This window comes from Elephantulus edwardii, unplaced genomic scaffold (assembly GCF_000299155.1).
Source record: "Elephantulus edwardii isolate Elephantulus edwardi_28Jun2011 unplaced genomic scaffold, EleEdw1.0 scaffold00273, whole genome shotgun sequence".
Taxonomy (NCBI): Eukaryota; Metazoa; Chordata; class Mammalia; order Macroscelidea; family Macroscelididae; genus Elephantulus; species Elephantulus edwardii.
The window spans coordinates 1828757-1834756 of record NW_006400023.1 but is presented as its reverse complement, the minus strand read 5'-3'; the positions used below and the strand labels follow the sequence as shown (position 1 = coordinate 1834756).

The 6000-nt window shown below is 44.0% G+C and overlaps 1 protein-coding gene and 1 pseudogene across 2 annotated transcripts in view; both read left to right on the top strand.

Moving 5' to 3' along the window:
- Positions 1–6000, top strand: part of TUFT1 (tuftelin 1) — a 60518-nt gene that overhangs the window by 16745 nt on the left and 37773 nt on the right. The window lies entirely within an intron of this gene.
- Positions 1395–2628, top strand: LOC102847962 (annotated as a pseudogene).

Here is a 6000-nt window from a genome sequence, read left to right as displayed (position 1 = left end):
CCATTTCTCCTTGGGAATCCTTGAATTCTTGTTGTTGAGCCTCAATCTTCACTGAGGGCCAGTCATCAACTGTTTAAGTGTTCAATTATCAATAAGCTGAAGTCTGTGGAAGGTCATAATGGCCCTGCTTTAAGTGGTTTGCTGCTCCCGCAGCTCACCACGCTGTCTCTACCTCCGCCACCATCTTGGATCCCACAACTACTTTCTATGTGTCAGGAAGCTGGATAGTGACTAGGGATAATAGAAGAATTGATGCCTTTGAGCTGTGTTACTCTTAGAGAAGAGTATTGAATATATCATGAACTTCTAGGAGAACAAACAGGTTCATCCTAGAGAGGGTAAAACCGGGCTGCTCCTTGGAGGCAAGAATTCTGAAGCTTTGTCTGACATACTTTGGACATGTTGCAAGGAGGGACAGGTCGGTCCTCAGAGAGGGACGTCATGCTTGAGAGGATGGAGGGACATTGCAATAGAGGAACACCCTCGATGAGATGGATTGATTCAGTGTCTGGGGTAGTAGGGGTAGGTGTGTCAGAGACAGTAAGATTGGCACAGGATAGAGCAGGGCTCCGGGCTGTTGTACTTAGGGTTGCTATGAGTTGCAGGCAACTTGATGGCACATAACAACAACAAATTAATGAGGCCTTTTTATATAGCTATTGTTGTGATTATTGAGTCTTAACCAACTCATAGTTGGCCCTCCAGCAGGTTTTCAGAGGCAGTAAATTGCATGGGAGCAAATTGCTCATCTTTCTCCAGAGAAGCAACTGGTAGATTCAGATTGTGGCCATCTCCACTCTACATCCATTATTCACTTGCATATCTTCTAGCTTCTAGTCTTCAATCACTGGTGTTCATTGCCTCAAACCTATTCCTAAAATGATCTTGATTCAGATGGAATTAATTCAAGATCATATCTTGGTTCCTGTGAACTTATTTTAATTTTCTTCATCCTGAATTTGAACTTGCATACGTAGTTTGTGGGGTTTTTAAAAAATTATTTTCATTTATTATTTTATGAATTTAAAAAATTATCTTTTGTGTGTATACCGTCAAATCGGATCAGACTGGTATTGGAGGAGATTGCCCCTCCTCCAGCATAGCATCAGGTGGATTTGAACTATGAGCCTTCGGGATTGCAATGCAGCTTCTTGCCACTAGGCTGCCAGAGCTCCCTCCTGGCATAGTTTTGACTGCCAACATTGAGCTTTTCCAACTATTCCTTCCACAAATGTAGTCAGTCTGATTCCTATGCAGCCCATCAGGTGAGATCCATGTATAAAGTCATCGTTTGTATCTTTTAAAAAATGTATTTGCCGGACGTCACTTCCTGATGGCAGCGCCAGTGGCCAGCCCTACTTCCGCTGTGGGCGAGCTCGCTCTGGTCAGCGATCATGGCGGCCACGGCCACGATGGTGACCTTGGGGTCTGCACGGAAGCGGCTGCTCAAGGAAGAGGACATGACCAAGGTGGAGTTCGAGACCAGCGAGGAGGTGGACATCACGCCCACGTTTGACACCATGGGCCTGCAGGAGGACCTGCTGTGCGGCATCTACGCCTACAGTTTTGAAAAGCCCTCAGAAATTCAGCAGCGAGCCATCAAGCAGATAATTAAAGGGGGGGATGTCATTGCTCAGTCTCAGTCCGGTACCGGCAAGACGGCAACTTTCAGTATTTCCGTCCTCTAGTGTCTGGATATTCAGGTCCGGGAAACCCAAGCTCTGATCCTGGCTCCCATGAGAGAGTTAGCTTTGCAGATTCAGAAGGGCCTGCTTGGTCTTGGCGACTATATGAACGTCCAGTGCCACGCCTGCATCGGGGCACCAACGTGGGGGAGGACATCAGGAAGCTGGACTACGGGCAGCATGTCGTCGCTGGCACACCTGGCCGCATCTTTGACATGATCCGACTCCGGAGCCTGAGGATACGAACCATCAAGGTGCTGGTCTTGGATGAGGCCGATGATATGCTCAACAAAGGTTTCAAAAAACAGATCTATGACGTGTACAGGTACTTGCCTCCGACCACACAGGTGGTGCTCATCAGTGCCACGCTGCCCCACGAGATCCTGGAGATGACCAACAAGTTCATGACCGACCCCATTTGCAGCTTGGTGAAACGTGATGAACTGACCCTGGAAGGCATCAAGCAGTTCTTCATGGCTGTGGAACGAGAAGAGTGGAAGTTCGACATTCTGTGTGACCTGTAGGACACGCTGACCATCACGCAGGCGGTCATCTTCTGCAACACCAAGAGGAAGGTTGACTGACTGACGGAGAAGATGCGAGAAGCCAACTTAACTGTCTCCTCGATGCACGGCGACATGCCCCAGAAGGAGCGAGAGTCCATTATGAAGGAGTTCAGATCTGGGGCCAGCCGAGTGCTCATCTCCACAGATGTCTGGGCCCGGGGGCTGGACGTCCCTCAAGTCTCCCTCATTATCAACTATGACCATCCCAACAACAGAGAGCTGTACATACACAGAATTGGGCGTTCTGGGCGATATGGCCGAAAGGGTGTGGCCATTAACTTCGTGAAGAACTAAGACATCCACATCCTCGAGACATTGAGCAGTACTACTCCACCCAGATCGTTGAGATGCCCATGAACGTTGCAGATCTTATCTGAAGGCCCCGGCCTGCTGGGCGGCAGACGAGGTGGGAGCTGCTCCTCACCTGATATGGATTCTCACCTTGGAACCATCCACAGGCAGCTCTGATTTAACAGGAGCCCCTGTGGCCCATCCCAACAGAAGCTGGGGGTCCAACGGTCTTTTCTTATCCACGTGTAAATAATATTGTAGATTTTTCATTAAAGATAAAACCTTAAAAAATGTATTTGCCATGAATAAATCATTATAAATACAAAATTCAGTCATTCTATTTCCAGCCTCATTTCTATCACCAAGCCCATATTTTCCAACTATTATTCCTTCTTTACTGTTTCTGACTTTTGCATTCCAGTCACCAGTTATCATTAATGCATCATGATTGCATATTTGGTCAATCTTGAACTGCAAAATTTGGTAAAAATTCTCAATTTCTTCCCTCTTTGGCTCTAGATGTAGAAGCGTATATTTGGATAATATTAGTATTAGCAGGTCTTACTTGTCTGCATATGGATATTATCACTTACAACATTGTATTTCCGGATAGAACTGGAAATTGACTTTTTTTACCATGAATGCAAGATCATTCTTCTGTTTTTCATTCCCAGAATATTATACCATATGATTATATGATTCAAAGTGCCAAACCTGATCCATCTCATCTCATCTCACTAATGCCTGGTATATTGATAGGCAGCATCATGACGAATAGAGAGGAGATTGACACTGTTAACAGCTTCATCTTACTTGGATCCACAATTAACACACTTGATACCAGTAGTCAGGAAACAAAGAGACATACTGCACTGGGAAAATCTGCACTTAGGGACCTCTCCAAATTATTGAGGAGTAAGAATACCAGTTTGAGAACTAAAGTGTGTCTGATTCAGGCTATAGTCTTTCTGATTACTTGCTATGCATCTGAGAACTGGACAATAAATAAGGATGAAGAAAAAGAAATGACACTTTGAGCTATGATGCTGGAGAAGAGCACTGAACATCCATGGATCCCAAGAGAACAAACAGATATGTCTTGGAGAGGGTGCAGCCAGAGTGCTCTTTGGAGGCAGGAATGATGAGACTTCGTCTCACCTACTTTAGGTATGTTGCTAGGAGGGTCTATTCCTTGGAGGGGGACTTGATGGTGGAAAGGGTGGAAGGTCGGTGAAGGAGAAGAAGACCCTCAACCAGGTGGACTGACACGGTGACTGCTGCAATGGGCTCTTGTGTGTCAGGAAGTGTGAGGATGGCACAGGATAGAACAGGGTTCAGATCTTTGGTGCGTAGGGTTGCTATGAGTTGTACTTAACTCGACGGCACCTAACAACAACAAATCTTCTAGAGTTTCCCTGCTTAATCTTTGCTCCTTATTTTTTCTTGTTTTCCTCCCCCTTTTTCTTATCTGCAAGATATAATCTTCCAACACAATATGCAGTTGTTGGGGTTTTTTTTAATTTATTTTATTACTTTTCTGTGCATGTACCATCAAATCAGATCTGACTGGTACAGGAGGAGATTGTCCCTCCTTCCCCAGCAGAGCATCTGGTGGATTTGAACCGTGCGCCTGTGGGATTGTAGTTGCAGCTCCTTACCACTAGGCCACCAGAGCTCCCCTAATATGCAGTTTTTACCTACCGTAGGCCCACATGTTCTCTCCTGTAGTGCCCTACCTTCTTTGCCTTCTTTGAAAATTCCCACTCAGCCATCAAGGCTCAGCTCAAACATCCCTCTTCTGTGGGCCTATTTCAGCATTCCTCAGTTGAGCCTGTTGCCTAAGACGACTGTGTATTGCATTGGAAGACATGTTAACGGAAATGGAGATTGGGATGCATATACTTTCCTACAGTTAGATAGAAAATATTTGGGATAATTAGAATGTAGTTTCCATGTGGGGTACTTTTGAGCATTAAGAATTTGTGTGACAATGATATACTAGGTAGTGAGATACTTTAATGTCATACTAGGGAAAGTCCCCAAATTGTTTAAGCATTTTATTGAAAAAAAAAAAACCCAAACAAACATGCATATAGAGGAGTGTATATATGAGAAATGTACAGTCATATCTTTTACAAATTTTTATGACACATTTGCCTCTGAAAGTTGGACAGAATGTAGAAGAAGAATTGATACCTTTAAATTGTGATCTTGAAGAAGACTATTAAATATCCCATAGACTGACAAAAGAACAAACAAGTTGGTTTTGGAGGAACTATAACCAGATTGGTTCTTAAAGGCAAGAATGGTTAAACTCTGTCTCACATACTTTGGGCATGTTGTCAGGAAGAGCCAGTTCTTGGAAAAAGATAGAAGAGCCAGTTCTTGGAAAAAGATAGCATGCTAGGAAATGTGGAGGGACAGAAAGAGAGGACAACACGCAATGAGACAGACTGATACAGTGACTGTGACAATGGCCTTAAGCATATCAGAGATGTGGAGGATGGTACAGGTCAGGGCAAGGTTCATGTCTGTTCAGAGGGTTGCTGTGAGTCATAGTAGACTTGAAGGCACATAACAACAAAAATAATGACACATTTCTGTAACCAGAACCTAGATCAAGAAATAAGTCTTTAGACTGAAGAGGCCTCCTCAGGTCCCTTTCTGGCTACTACCTACCTCCCACTTCAAGGTACTTCAAGGTAGCCACTATCCTAACTTTCAAAATATTTATAGTTTTTATTTTTATGTAAGTGGAATCATATAACATAATTTGGTAACTCAATTCTTTTGTTGTACATTTAATCACTGTTGCATGTAATTCTTTTTCATTGCTGTACAATGTTCCATTATATGAATATATCACTACTTATTCATTCTGCTGTTGATGACCAATTGAATACGTTCTACCATTTGACTGTAGCCTTCAATATGGATTGAAGCTCAACAACAAGAAAACAAAGATTCTCATCATTGGGCCAATTGGCAGCATCAGTATGGATAGTGAAGAGATTGAGATTGTTAACAGTTTTAGTTTACTTGGCTCCACAATCAACACGCTTGATACCAGCAGCCATGAAATCAAGAGATGAATTGCATTGGGAAAGTCCGTTGTCAGGGACCTCTCCAGAGTATTGAAAAGCAGCGACATCAGGTTGGAGATTAAGGTGCACCTGATCCAGGCCATAGTCTTTGCAAATGCTTGCTATGCATCAGATAGCTGGACAATGACAAGCGATGATATAAAGAGAATTGATGCTTTTGAGCTGTGGTGCTGGAGAAGAGTATTGAACTAGGAGAACAAACAGGTTCATCCTGGAGAGGGTGCTCCTTGAAGGCAAGAATTCTGAAGCTTCGTCTGACTTACTTTAGACACGTTACAAGGAGAGACTGGTCCTTGGGGAGGGACATCATGTTTCAGATGGTGGAGAGACAGCGCAAGAGAGGAAGACCCTCGA